The sequence below is a fragment of the Stegodyphus dumicola genome, chromosome 3 (assembly GCF_044657685.1).
Source record: "Stegodyphus dumicola isolate Sdum_Otavi_A_Nest chromosome 3, ASM4465768v1".
NCBI classification, from domain to species: domain Eukaryota; kingdom Metazoa; phylum Arthropoda; class Arachnida; order Araneae; family Eresidae; genus Stegodyphus; species Stegodyphus dumicola.
In genome coordinates, this window is record NC_140770.1 from 30,884,629 (window position 1) to 30,901,082 (window position 16,454).

The following is a 16,454-nucleotide window of genomic DNA, read 5'->3' on the forward strand; positions in this document are numbered from 1 at the left end:
TTTTCATTGATACAGTGTGAGCTAGAGAATAGTCGCTTCAGAATTCATAATTCTTATTGATACAGTGTGAGCTTAGCGAATAGTCGTTTCAAAGTTCAGAATTCTCATTGGTACAGTGTGAGCTAGCGAATAGTCGCTTCAGAATTCAGAATTCTCATTGATGCAGTGTGAGCTTAGCGAATAGTCGCTTCAAAGTTCAGAATTCTCATTGATACAGTGTGAGCTTAGCGAATAGTCGCTTCAAAGTTCAGAATTCTCATTGATACAGTGTGAGCTTAGCGAATAGTCGCTTCAAAGTTCAGAATTCTCATTGACACAGTCTGATCTAGCGAATAGTCGCTTCAAAGTTCAGAATTCTCATTGATACAGTGTGAGCTAGCGAATAGTCGCTTCATAATTCAGAATTTTTATTGATGCAGTGTGAGCTAGCGAATAGTGGCTTCAGAATTCTCATTGATACAGTGTGAGCTTAGCGAATAGTCGCTTCAAAGTTCAGAATTCTCATTGATACAGTGTGAGCTTAGCGAATAGTCGCTTCAAAGTTCAGAATTCTCATTGATACAGTGTCAGCTAGCGAATAGTCGCTTCATAATTCAGAATTTTTATTGATGCAGTGTGAGCTAGCGAATAGTGGCTTCAGAATTCTCATTGATACAGTGTGAGCTTAGCGAATAGTCGCTTCAAAGTTCAGAATTATCATTGACACAGTCTGATCTAGCGAATAGTCGAAGCAGAGATCTAGCCAGCAAAGTAACTTTAATTTAGCAAGAATCTTACAGTTTGGAGATGCAGATAACCCTCGTGTCTTTCCCTATAATCAAATAAACCAACCTTTCAAAAACACATCATATCTTAGGTCAAGCGTAAGCAATATCTTTTTTTTTTTGGCTGCGGGTCAAAATTAACCGAAATGCGCATATCGGGGCAATGGTATTTTCATTTTAGAAGTCTTCTTTTGGTGAATAATAAGTTTAAATTTTATTGGAAAAATAATTAAAAACATAAAAATTATGATTCTAATTATTATAAAAACAAACATCACTGAAAGACGTTTATTTATCTCTTTCATGTCAAATCAATGGCCTCTTTGATGCTGAACTTTTGAGGCCAATTTAGTCAAGTTTGGCCTATAACTAGTCATCTGTAAGAGGAATACAAGCATCTGAATTTTCAGTAGTTAAGCTTCTCCTGTTCTCACTTAAAGCACATTTCATGTGTGAAATTATTTGCTGCATTTACAAATTAAGCAGAATGTGCACAAAATGGCAAAACCAATTTTCTGGAATTACGGATTATGGATTGACACTGCCAAACTTATCTACATTTGCTCGAAATTATGTTCCAATTTTTATTTTTTTTAAATACTTTGTAATCAAACAAAAGTGTTTCAATTTATTTTTGGTTTGATTTTTCGTGTATTCTTCAAGGCACCTGACGAAATGTTCATGTATATATATAGAAGCCTCTACTCTAAATATCTCTATAAACTAACTAACCCAGTTTGCTAATTTTATACTAACATTCCCAATTGGAGCACCCAACAGAAGTAATAACCAATGTTAAATCTGTTTATCAATAAGGTTGAAAAGATAAACAACCAAAAAAAGGTCGCTGGTGCAACGATCAGAATAACATGACTGATCTGCAGTGCCCATTGAGAGGTGAGGCAAGCGGAATAATAAATAAATAAATAAAGTATTCTTCAAGTGCTCGTCCATATTTATGTTTAAAATTTATTTTTATATTTATACTTTATTTTCGGAACTCAAGTGGTGAGTTTAAATTACGAAATGGGTTCCTCGTGAGTCATAGGTTGAAGAGGCCTGTCTTAGACTTTCATCCCATTTTTCATATGTGTACTCATTACCAAGGGTTAAACATGTTTTCAGATGCCATTGAATATACTATCCATAGTTCAGCAACTGCTAATATTTAACCGCCTCCAAACCAGAAAATGTGCCTTATTTTCTATAAAATATACCTTTATAACCGTCAGCTACATGAGCTTGGATATCCAGTGTAACAAAGTAGAAAAAGAAGGTAACGGGGGGGGGGTAGCTTGGAGAACTAATGTAATAAATTAGGAAAAAAAATATAAAAGTCTGAAAGCTTTCAGATTTTATATTAAGCCCGAAGGAACTTTTTGAAAGTTTTGCCTGTTACCTTTATTTATTAAATATCATGTTCTTCACACCTAAAACGCATTCAATTCAATTCAACAGCAATATCCCAAAATAATTTAAAAAGAGCATATCTTTAGAAATTCCGATACAGTCTCGTGCGCTGGAGATTTTTTTTTTTGTACAGTGTTGCCATTGCTCGCTTTGAAATCGTTGAGTTCGTTTATCAAAAATTCGTTAAAATTTTACAAAATATGAAGTAGATAATAAAATAAATTCCAAATTTGGGTTTCCAGACGCCCATATTCGAGTGGAGAACTATGTTATTCAGAATGAGGACTCTATAGGTACCTTTGCGTTTTTACAGCACGAGAAACATACATACATTCATACAGATTCTTTATTATTTAATTTTTTAATGCAGGGCTCTAATATTTTTTGGCAACAACTTGAAAAGTGAAACGCCGTTTATAGTGAACAAACGCAAAATGCCAAAACGAAATTAATAGCCCTTCTGGGTAAATTGCCCCTTTGGGCTAGTACTAAAAAAAAATTCGAAATTCCGTGCCCATTTTCAGGTGAAGAATCACGTTATTCAAAATTTGATTGCTCTATGTACCGTCGTTTTTTCACAATGAGAGAAACATACATGCATTCATTAAGATTGTTTGTTCATTATTTAATTTCTTTAAATATAATACAGAGTGATAATATTTGGTGGCAACAATTTAAAAAGTGATTTATAATGAAACGCCACAAAATGCCGTTTTGAGGCTAAAAGCACTTCTGGTTTACCGTCCCTTTGGGCTAGAAAAAGGAAACAGGCTAGGAAAAAGGAATCGGTTTTATAGAGCAAAGTTTTTAGAGAAAAGGAGGACTGGTTGAGAAAAATACTAAACAGAGCAACTTCAGAATCAAAGTCAGCTGTAAATTAATAGAAGAGAAACGAAAAAGAGTTTAGTAGTTTCTCCTCTCTTAGTCAAGAAAGTTACGTTTTTACTTGTGCAGCACGTAAAGATTCATCATGCAGCTTTGTGATCAGCTGACGCTTCCAAGACGGGCTTGGATGTTAACACAATCTTATCGCGAGCACAATCGATTTAAAAAAGACGATTATGACGAAAGCAGAAATTTACTGCATTTACGATATTTTCGTACTCTCAAGGAGACATATCTGATGATTTTGCTGTGTTTACGTCATGCGAATGTTCGAGATTTTTAGCTTTTTATGGCTAAAGAGATTTCGACGGCATCGTAACCTACGTTTCACGTGAGTCTCAGTGATGAACTCAGAACCTTTCATACACTGTGATTTACATCATGCTTCATGCAGTCAACTCTTAGCTTTCTCATAGCAAAAAAGAAAATCAGATCATTATTACAGAATAAACTGCTTTATATATGACATATTTTTGCGCCATATTATAAACAGCAATGCTTCCCGAGTAATTTATTGTCTGGACACACATGCAAATACAAAGAGAGGAAGAGAAAAGCAACAGATTACTAACAAATAAAACATGCACAATTACTGAAAATGAATTAATACATTAACACTAACATTTATTTATCTATTTTTAGAAAAAGAATTTAAAAAGAAAAAAAATGTGAAAGCTTTTGGATTTACATCATGCTTCATGCAGTCAACTCTTAGCTTTCTCATAGCAAAAAAGAAAATCAGATCATTATTACAGAATAAACTGCTTTATATATGACATTTTTTTGCGCCATATTATAAACAGCAATGCTTCCCGAGTAATTTATTGTCTGGACACACATGCAAATACAAAGAGAGGAAGAGAAAAGCAACAGATTACTAACAAATAAAACATGCACAATTACTGAAAATGAATTAATACATTAACACTAACATTTATTTATCTATTTTTAGAAAAAGAATTTAAAAAGAAAAAAAATGTGAAAGCTTTTGGATTTACATCATGCTTCATACAGTCAACTCTTAGCTTTCTCATAGCAAAAAAGAAAATCAGATCATTATTACAGAATAAACTGCTTTATATATGACATTTTTTTGCGCCATATTATAAACAGCAATGCTTCCCGAGTAATTTATTGTCTGGACACACATGCAAATACAAAGAGAGGAAGAGAAAAGCAACAGATTACTAACAAATAAAACATGCACAATTACTGAAAATGAATTAATACATTAACACTAACATTTATTTATCTATTTTTAGAAAAAGAATTTAAAAAGAAAAAAAATGTGAAAGCTTTTGGATTTACATCATGCTTCATGCAGTCAACTCTTAGCTTTCTCATAGCAAAAAAGAAAATCAGATCATTATTACAGAATAAACTGCTTTATATATGACATTTTTTTGCGCCATATTATAAACAGCAATGCTTCCCGAGTAATTTATTGTCTGGACACACATGCAAATACAAAGAGAGGAAGAGAAAAGCAACAGATTACTAACAAATAAAACATGCACAATTACTGAAAATGAATTAATACATTAACACTAACATTTATTTATCTATTTTTAGAAAAAGAATTTAAAAAGAAAAAAAATGTGAAAGCTTTTGGATTTACATCATGCTTCATGCAGTCAACTCTTAGCTTTCTCATAGCAAAAAAGAAAATCAGATCATTATTACAGAATAAACTGCTTTATATATGACATTTTTTTGCGCCATATTATAAACAGCAATGCTTCCCGAGTAATTTATTGTCTGGACACACATGCAAATACAAAGAGAGGAAGAGAAAAGCAACAGATTACTAACAAATAAAACATGCACAATTACTGAAAATGAATTAATACATTAACACTAACATTTATTTATCTATTTTTAGAAAAAGAATTTAAAAAGAAAAAAAATGTGAAAGCTTTTGGATTTACATCATGCTTCATGCAGTCAACTCTTAGCTTTCTCATAGCAAAAAAGAAAATCAGATCATTATTACAGAATAAACTGCTTTATATATGACATTTTTTTGCGCCATATTATAAACAGCAATGCTTCCCGAGTAATTTATTGTCTGGACACACATGCAAATACAAAGAGAGGAAGAGAAAAGCAACAGATTACTAACAAATAAAACATGCACAATTACTGAAAATGAATTAATACATTAACACTAACATTTATTTATCTATTTTTAGAAAAAGAATTTAAAAAGAAAAAAAATGTGAAAGCTTTTGGATTTACATCATGCTTCATGCAGTCAACTCTTAGCTTTCTCATAGCAAAAAAGAAAATCAGATCATTATTACAGAATAAACTGCTTTATATATGACATTTTTTTGCGCCATATTATAAACAGCAATGCTTCCCGAGTAATTTATTGTCTGGACACACATGCAAATACAAAGAGAGGAAGAGAAAAGCAACAGATTACTAACAAATAAAACATGCACAATTACTGAAAATGAATTAATACATTAACACTAACATTTATTTATCTATTTTTAGAAAAAGAATTTAAAAAGAAAAAAAATGTGAAAGCTTTTGGATTTACATCATGCTTCATGCAGTCAACTCTTAGCTTTCTCATAGCAAAAAAGAAAATCAGATCATTATTACAGAATAAACTGCTTTATATATGACATTTTTTTGCGCCATATTATAAACAGCAATGCTTCCCGAGTAATTTATTGTCTGGACACACATGCAAATACAAAGAGAGGAAGAGAAAAGCAACAGATTACTAACAAATAAAACATGCACAATTACTGAAAATGAATTAATACATTAACACTAACATTTATTTATCTATTTTTAGAAAAAGAATTTAAAAAGAAAAAAAATGTGAAAGCTTTTGGATTTACATCATGCTTCATGCAGTCAACTCTTAGCTTTCTCATAGCAAAAAAGAAAATCAGATCATTATTACAGAATAAACTGCTTTATATATGACATTTTTTTGCGCCATATTATAAACAGCAATGCTTCCCGAGTAATTTATTGTCTGGACACACATGCAAATACAAAGAGAGGAAGAGAAAAGCAACAGATTACTAACAAATAAAACATGCACAATTACTGAAAATGAATTAATACATTAACACTAACATTTATTTATCTATTTTTAGAAAAAGAATTTAAAAAGAAAAAAAATGTGAAAGCTTTTGGATTTACATCATGCTTCATGCAGTCAACTCTTAGCTTTCTCATAGCAAAAAAGAAAATCAGATCATTATTACAGAATAAACTGCTTTATATATGACATTTTTTTGCGCCATATTATAAACAGCAATGCTTCCCGAGTAATTTATTGTCTGGACACACATGCAAATACAAAGAGAGGAAGAGAAAAGCAACAGATTACTAACAAATAAAACATGCACAATTACTGAAAATGAATTAATACATTAACACTAACATTTATTTATCTATTTTTAGAAAAAGAATTTAAAAAGAAAAAAAATGTGAAAGCTTTTGGATTTACATCATGCTTCATGCAGTCAACTCTTAGCTTTCTCATAGCAAAAAAGAAAATCAGATCATTATTACAGAATAAACTGCTTTATATATGACATTTTTTTGCGCCATATTATAAACAGCAATGCTTCCCGAGTAATTTATTGTCTGGACACACATGCAAATACAAAGAGAGGAAGAGAAAAGCAACAGATTACTAACAAATAAAACATGCACAATTACTGAAAATGAATTAATACATTAACACTAACATTTATTTATCTATTTTTAGAAAAAGAATTTAAAAAGAAAAAAAATGTGAAAGCTTTTGGATTTACATCATGCTTCATGCAGTCAACTCTTAGCTTTCTCATAGCAAAAAAGAAAATCAGATCATTATTACAGAATAAACTGCTTTATATATGACATTTTTTTGCGCCATATTATAAACAGCAATGCTTCCCGAGTAATTTATTGTCTGGACACACATGCAAATACAAAGAGAGGAAGAGAAAAGCAACAGATTACTAACAAATAAAACATGCACAATTACTGAAAATGAATTAATACATTAACACTAACATTTATTTATCTATTTTTAGAAAAAGAATTTAAAAAGAAAAAAAATGTGAAAGCTTTTGGATTTACATCATGCTTCATGCAGTCAACTCTTAGCTTTCTCATAGCAAAAAAGAAAATCAGATCATTATTACAGAATAAACTGCTTTATATATGACATTTTTTTGCGCCATATTATAAACAGCAATGCTTCCCGAGTAATTTATTGTCTGGACACACATGCAAATACAAAGAGAGGAAGAGAAAAGCAACAGATTACTAACAAATAAAACATGCACAATTACTGAAAATGAATTAATACATTAACACTAACATTTATTTATCTATTTTTAGAAAAAGAATTTAAAAAGAAAAAAAATGTGAAAGCTTTTGGATTTACATCATGCTTCATGCAGTCAACTCTTAGCTTTCTCATAGCAAAAAAGAAAATCAGATCATTATTACAGAATAAACTGCTTTATATATGACATTTTTTTGCGCCATATTATAAACAGCAATGCTTCCCGAGTAATTTATTGTCTGGACACACATGCAAATACAAAGAGAGGAAGAGAAAAGCAACAGATTACTAAGAAATAAAACATGCACAATTACTGAAAATGAATTAATACATTAACACTAACATTTATTTATCTATTTTTAGAAAAAGAATTTAAAAAGAAAAAAAATGTGAAAGCTTTTGGATTTACATCATGCTTCATGCAGTCAACTCTTAGCTTTCTCATAGCAAAAAAGAAAATCAGATCATTATTACAGAATAAACTGCTTTATATATGACATTTTTTTGCGCCATATTATAAACAGCAATGCTTCCCGAGTAATTTATTGTCTGGACACACATGCAAATACAAAGAGAGGAAGAGAAAAGCAACAGATTACTAACAAATAAAACATGCACAATTACTGAAAATGAATTAATACATTAACACTAACATTTATTTATCTATTTTTAGAAAAAGAATTTAAAAAGAAAAAAAATGTGAAAGCTTTTGGATTTACATCATGCTTCATGCAGTCAACTCTTAGCTTTCTCATAGCAAAAAAGAAAATCAGATCATTATTACAGAATAAACTGCTTTATATATGACATTTTTTTGCGCCATATTATAAACAGCAATGCTTCCCGAGTAATTTATTGTCTGGACACACATGCAAATACAAAGAGAGGAAGAGAAAAGCAACAGATTACTAACAAATAAAACATGCACAATTACTGAAAATGAATTAATACATTAACACTAACATTTATTTATCTATTTTTAGAAAAAGAATTTAAAAAGAAAAAAAATGTGAAAGCTTTTGGATTTACATCATGCTTCATGCAGTCAACTCTTAGCTTTCTCATAGCAAAAAAGAAAATCAGATCATTATTACAGAATAAACTGCTTTATATATGACATTTTTTTGCGCCATATTATAAACAGCAATGCTTCCCGAGTAATTTATTGTCTGGACACACATGCAAATACAAAGAGAGGAAGAGAAAAGCAACAGATTACTAACAAATAAAACATGCACAATTACTGAAAATGAATTAATACATTAACACTAACATTTATTTATCTATTTTTAGAAAAAGAATTTAAAAAGAAAAAAAATGTGAAAGCTTTTGGATTTACATCATGCTTCATGCAGTCAACTCTTAGCTTTCTCATAGCAAAAAAGAAAATCAGATCATTATTACAGAATAAACTGCTTTATATATGACATTTTTTTGCGCCATATTATAAACAGCAATGCTTCCCGAGTAATTTATTGTCTGGACACACATGCAAATACAAAGAGAGGAAGAGAAAAGCAACAGATTACTAACAAATAAAACATGCACAATTACTGAAAATGAATTAATACATTAACACTAACATTTATTTATCTATTTTTAGAAAAAGAATTTAAAAAGAAAAAAAATGTGAAAGCTTTTGGATTTACATCATGCTTCATGCAGTCAACTCTTAGCTTTCTCATAGCAAAAAAGAAAATCAGATCATTATTACAGAATAAACTGCTTTATATATGGCATTTTTTTGCGCCATATTATAAACAGCAATGCTTCCCGAGTAATTTATTGTCTGGACACACATGCAAATACAAAGAGAGGAAGAGAAAAGCAACAGATTACTAACAAATAAAACATGCACAATTACTGAAAATGAATTAATACATTAACACTAACATTTATTTATCTATTTTTAGAAAAAGAATTTAAAAAGAAAAAAAATGTGAAAGCTTTTGGATTTTAAATTACGTCCAAAGGGTGCGTTTTTTTAACATTTTGTATGTTAGCTTTATTTATTAAATATCACGTTCTTCGCACTTAAACCATAAAATTCAGTTCAACGGCAAAAATTCCAAAATAATTGTAAATTGAGCATATCTTAAGAATTTCAGATACACAGTCTCGCGCGCTGGAGATAAAAATGTTTCTTCCGTACAATGTTGCCATTTCTCGCTTTGAAATCCTTGAGTTTGTTAATAAAACATTCGTTAAAGTTTTACAAAATAGGAAATCTATCATAAAACAAATTCCAAATTTCAAATTTGGGCGTCCAGATTGCTCATATTCGCAGTAGGATTACGTCATTCAAAATTTTTACAAAACTTGGCACTTTGCCGTAATTTGAGTCGTAAAATCTATATATGGAAAACAACCGGCATGTGATTTCAGAAAAAGTCCGATTTCGTGTAAAAATACCTATATTAAAACAATGCTATATATAAATCTACTAATACATATCCTAAGTCACGCTTTCGAGACATGACAATCGGAAGTACGATAAATTTTAAGAATATTTTAGGAGGAAATTATCGGAGTTCAAAAATAATAAACAAGCAACGAAAGGTTTTGTTAGTTCAAGTGAAAGAGCTTTGGAAGCTGTTAGCTAGTAAGCCCAAGAATGGCCAACCTTGGGCATGCTCTCACTAATAGAGAATATCTTATATTACCAGCAGCTAAAGATATCGTTTTAACATTATTCAACGAAAAAATGGATAATGAACTTAGCTTATCAAATGATACAGTAAATCGGAGAATTCATGAAATGGTAAATTTCATAAAAGAGGTAGTTATTCAAAAAATAAAACACAGTGAGTATCTCGCATTGCAGTTGGATGAAAGCACTGATATAACGAACTTTGTTCAATTATTAGTTTACATGTACGTTTCGAAGGAGATAAAAGAACTGTCGAAGAGTATTTATTTATTTTGCGAATCTTTTAGTCGTAGAGCAATTTGAAATGAAATTTTCAAAGTAATTGACGATTTTATGTCTGATAATGATATTACTTGCAATAAGTGCATTGTCGTATGCAATGACGAAAAGCTTGGGCTTTAACATGGAAACATTCCGATGGTACTTCTGAAAGAAAGTCACGCCTGAATTAAATTTATTCACTGCTCCATTCATCGTAAAATTTAGTAGCCAAAACAATCCCCCAAAACCTGGTTATCGTTTTGAATCAAGCTGTGAAAATTGTTAATTTTATTAAAAGCTGAGCTTTAAATTCAAGATTATTTACGATTTGATTTTATGACGAGAAATGGGCAATGCACATGAAACGCTTTGTTACAGTTCCAGTACAGGTTATCCAGAGGCAAAGTTTTAAATCGCCTTTTCGAACTTCGATCAGAAACTTAAATTTTCCTCTGTAATACAAAATTTGAATAATTTGAATTGCAAGAATGTTCATTTAGTGAATTACGGTTGACGCATTTTAGTATATTTAGCCGATATTTTTGGAAAGTAAAATAAATTAAATTTTGGATTACAAGGACAAAGTGTTAATTTGTTTACCATTAGAAGTAAAAGAAATACGATGATAAAAAACTCGAGATAATAATCAAAGAAAGGGATAATAATATTTTAAGCTTTTAACACTTTGGAAAGTTTTCTAACAGAAAATAATTTGAAAATAAAAGAAGAATTAGCATCCGACATAGAAAATCATTGTTTTCCATTGATTAATAATTTCAACTTGTATTTTCCAGAGGATTATGAAAAAAAGATTAGGATTATTCAATTATGGCAAAGCACACGAGGGCTATCTGCCTAAAGGGAGGGATGCCTTCGTGGAGGACTTTCTAACGGAAACGGTCTCGTATACACGTTACACATGGGGAAAGCGCCCATGCAGCCAGCCTATTCGCGGATTCGAACCTCGGACTGAGCTACCAGTGCTCAGCGTCTTTACCGCTCGGCCGCTGGTGGGTCCAACTGTGAAAAAGAAAATTGGGTTAGAAATCCATTTTGTCCAAATGTACCCGAAATGTTATCTCGTACTGAAGATTTCAAAAATTACACACTTTTTGACTTTTGGCTGAAGCTTAAAAAAAGAATTTAAAGGCATTTCAAATAAAACTATTAAATTTTTATTGCCTTTTTCACTATTTATTTCTATAAACAAGGATTTTCTTCCATGTTATGTCTGAAAAATAAGCATAAAACGAAATTAAAAGGGGATCCAAATTTACGGTTAAAACTAAGTGAAATAAGGCAACACAAAGAAATTGATCTCTCTTAAAACGGATCCAAGTTTCACACTCAATTTTAAAATTAAAGTATTATAATTTAAATTTTCATAATTAAAATAGTAACCAATTTTTAATCTAATACTTTTTCATATGTGCATATGTAATACAAATACCCAACAGGCAGCACAAATGGAAATATATATATATATATTAATATCTCTATTGAGAAATTAAAAAATAATCATTGTAAAATGTAGTGGTGGTACTAAATTTTTCAGTTTTTGTTTAAATGGTACGCGTTAGTAAAAAGGCTGAGAACCGCTGGTGTAGATGATAAATGGACGGTAAAGTAACTTAACAAACGTAACACACCAGACATTTCAAAAAGATCCGTTAAAAACTTTTCTAACACCAATAATGGCGCAAGTGTTTACAGATAATAATTATTCTTTAGACTTATTACAAATCATGTGAGCTCAGTTACATTAATAAAGAAATCAATTACATCAGTTAAAAAATAAAATAAAGCTATAAATTATTAAGTATATTGGTTCTGAATTGCTTTAATTAGCTAAGCAATGTGTAGTTTTAATTTGAAAGATAAGTTAAACAATCATGTCAAACGGAATGGCAATATGACAACTCTCTGAAAAGTGGTAGTTTGCCAATCATAATAGATAATAAATTTTAAATTTCGTAATTCGTGCAATAGCACCATTTGTCAGGACGAATGTATGATTAACGTGCTGGTAGTTTAGCGTTGTGTAATGTAAGAGACGTGAAGAATGGAAAGACGAATTTATATACTTTAGGGTTAAACGCACCTAACAAATATTAATTTAGAAGTCAAACAACAAAAATCAGCGTTATATTTCCAAATTTTCACAGGATTAATTTCGATGGTTTTACCGAGCCATCACTCTCAGATGCCAAATTGCAAAAACTATCATCCTCAGCTGCCAAAAATATACATCCTCAATTGCCAAATTGCTTTTACTAGTGCTCGGTAAAACCATCGAAACTAAACCTGTGAAATTTGCAAATATAACGCTGATTTTTGTTGTTACACTTCTAAATCATTTTATATATGTTTCTAATTTCAATATTGCGAACTAAAACTACATCTTATAATACGATACTAATTTAAAGCAGAAAAAAGAATAATTTTCAACGGAAATATTCAGCTATAAGAAGTCTTATTTTAAAATAAAAAATTTCTACACGGTTAAAATTATTTCATCTTTATCTATCTCTTAACATTATATACCACTGGAATAAATACAGTGCTACTTATCTGAATACATTTTCTATTTACGTCAGTAGTTTTATATATTTCAATTGCACAACGTAGTTTTCTTACCAGAAACTCATTAGCAAGTTAGATTGCCTATCATCAACGTGTCAAGTCTTTTCAAACGAAAGAATTATTTTCCATCCATAGAATTTGAATGAAAACACGTGCTTTGGCGCTGCTTTTTTTATTCAACCATTCTTAGCATTTATTATACATCCGGACTTCTTTATTTATGTGCACATTCGACTGTTTAAACTTTATGTTGAAACTAGCCTTAAGAAACAAATGAATAAATTTATTTATATGGTATCTATACACGCATATATGCATATATGTATACAACAGAAGGATAAAAGGGAAGGAGAATATTTATCTAAGAAAGTTCAGAGATTTGAAGAGTTATGAGGATTTATAAAATTATTTGGAGAGTATAAAATTTAAGTTCTAGGTCATGTGAAAAATGTAATAAACATGGCATTTACTAAATTACACTCTTTTGATAAATAAGGCACTAATTACTAATGTAATTCCCCAACCAAAGAAATGACTAGGTTCGAGAAAATTTGGAATAACTGTGGTGGGTAAAAAACGTTATGATGGATTGTTAGACAACTTTGTACTCCTAATCAAACTTTTTACACATGTATCTAAAGATGTCGTGTGGTGTAAAAACAATGTGTGATGCAAACAATATATTTAAACTGTTTTCTACTTAACTTTCATAAATTAAAATCAACCTTAATATCTTTGCATTCGATCAGTAGTCACGCGCACCTCCATATTTATGTTGTTATCAGGTTGGGTTAACCGATTAAGGTAAATCAACGAGGGTTTAGTTGTCTATAACGAAGCATGCCTTCGTGGAGAAGTTTTCTAAGGTAAAATGGCTCGTTATACATGAGGAAAGCCAATAAATCCCGCATATGAGCAGCCTGTTTGAGTTTTAAAGAATTTACTGCTCGGCCGCTAAACAGCTCATGTTGTTATCAGCGGGGTTCAAGTAATTATTAATTAAGGACAAGATCAGCAGAAAAACTTTGTTTTATTTAATCTAAATGGTGGGCTATGGAACAGAAAGGCCTACCAACGGACGAGCGGTTAAAATTCCCTGAACACTGGTAGGTCGGCCCGAGTTCTCGATTCCCGGCGAACAAGCTGGCTGCATGGGCTTTTTCGTGATTTTTCCCATGTGTAACGTGGGTACGAGTCGGGTTTCCTTAAAAAGTACATAAGAGCAGAGCATGTAATAAGTAAGTGAGTAAATACGGAACAGAAAAACAAAAAAGCAATCATTTCAGAAAACTCTACAATTCTCTAAAATACCGCTGATAACCTTTTACAAGAGAAAGAAAATTAACATATCTGTTCGAAAACGCTATATAAAATTCAGGAATAAGACTAAAAGCTTTTATAAAGTTTAAGTTTTTATAAATCCTACATTAGATTTGAAAAATCTAAAGATTTTAAAAATTCTAATTTATAAATGCTCTAAAAATTATATTTTAAAAATTCCAATCAACGCTAGTGCTTTACGAAAAAAATTATTTTGATGACTCGACTGATATTTTTATTGATGTTTGATAGCTACCGATGTTTGATTGAAAATTAATGCGAGTCAAATATTATTCTCTTTTTAGGTTCTGTTGGTTTATTTTCTTGTTTCAACAGATCAGTTTCAGGCTGACAACGAAATTAACAAATTGTTTCTTGCGTGACGTGAAAAACAATGTGAATAAAGTTCAGAAAATATCGCCTAAGTACCACATAAATGCCCCAAAACGTTGAGGATTTCGTTATTATATTTACATAACTCGAGATATCAGTGAGGTTTTACTTCTGAGTTTCGAGATTCATACTTGTATCAACGACTTATTCTTAGAAAGGATATTTAAATCATATTTCCTTTTCCGAAACCAGATGAGGAAAACGCACTCCGATCAAGTACATGCACCTTCATTTCCTCATCGATCTACCTTTGATAATAATCCTTTTAGCTTATTTTATAAATTATTTACTAATATATCGAGTCAATATTCAAAACTGATCAAGATCTGCTTTAAAAAATTCCACTATTTGCTTTCTTCTTTATACAGGCATCCCCAGTATTCTTCATGATCATAAACTACTATCAAGAACGCATTTTCCCTTTCTCCTTTTCTATTCGATTGCTTTACATATACGAAGATTTTTAAGCATTTAAATAATTAAGATTAAAAGAAATACATTTTGATTTGATAATATAATAGGATTTTCAGAGATCTTAAAAATTGGGAAGTCTTCTTTCTTACTTAATTCCTTTCTTGTACGACTAGTATTATATTCACTTGTATCATGCCGCAGATTGGTTTAAGGTACTGAATATGGAAAAGCACACGAGGGATATCTGCTTAACTCTTTCGCATCGAAGTCGCCCCAAACGCCCGAGCATTCAGACATCGGCTGGACGCCCGAAACGCCTGAATAATTTCCTACCCAGTGCTTTCCCCATCACGTTGCTGCATTACTCATTGCTTTCAGGTGTTGTTAAATCACATGTCAATCATTCTTTTGAAGCTACTAAAAGTAGCTTCCTTGTTTCCTTTGTTCCTTGCTTTCCTTTGTTTACTCTCGGTGTTTAACTTTTGATGCCCGAAGTTGCAATCCCGTCCCAAGGGGGAACTTCACACAGTGTCAAAGCGTCGAATAAAGAAGTTCTCTCTTTACTTAAGTAAGGCTATTGTTAGCGCTGTAGTATTCAACTTGTCATGGGGGAAGGAAAAGCATTCCAGGAGAAATTCTTAGATACAGGCGTTTTCGATGTTTGGGCAATTGAGATTTTGCCCTCTCTCAATGCGAAAGAGTTAAAGGTAGCAATGAATTCGTGCAGTACTTTCTAAGGGAAACTGACTCATATTTACGTAGAATGCTGTGGAAACGTACAAAGGAAACCTTCGAAAGCGCTTCTATAGATTTTAATTCTATAATCTAATTCCGGTTTCATGCCGCCAGATGTTATGGTGGTTAGGGAAGCCTGATTGCGATACCGAAGGGCCTGGTTTAGAATCCTGGAGAAGGCATGGTTGTAACTGTCCGTCCCCTTCATAGGAGGCGATAGTGGCCCACCTATTAGGTGCCTCCATAATAAACAGACCACCACATCTGGCCTTGTAATAGATTAATAGACTGTGTTACACTGTAACTGTTCACAGTCTGCCACTGGGAAAAAAAATCGGTTCCATTAAGCACTTTAAATGTTTTTTCCTTGCTAGCGGTTTCGTCAGCAACTTTCTGTTTAAATCTGGGAACATAAATGTCTACATTTTTTCAGAATCGCAAATGTTTTGGATGCATATTCGTACTGAACACATAAGGTATTGTCTCCCTCCTTTCTGCATACCTTCGTGGTGTAACGGTAGCCCACTCGGCACGTATTCGAGAGGTCCAAGTTCGAGTTCCGACGAGGGCATTGCTTATTTTTTATGTTTCTTTCTTCAAAAATCCTAGTGACTGTACAGTGGCGCCCGAACTAAAAGGTGGTGAATAATGATTCTTCACCACCAGAATTTGACGACTAGGTCACTTAATCACCAATCTCCCTTTACAAGGAGGAGTATATAAGGTATAT

At 31.6% G+C, this 16,454-nt stretch overlaps 1 protein-coding gene across 4 annotated transcripts in view; it reads right to left on the bottom strand.

The window, feature by feature from the left end:
• Positions 1–16,454, bottom strand: part of LOC118203352 (uncharacterized) — a 168,783-nt gene that overhangs the window by 78,176 nt on the left and 74,153 nt on the right. The window lies entirely within an intron of this gene.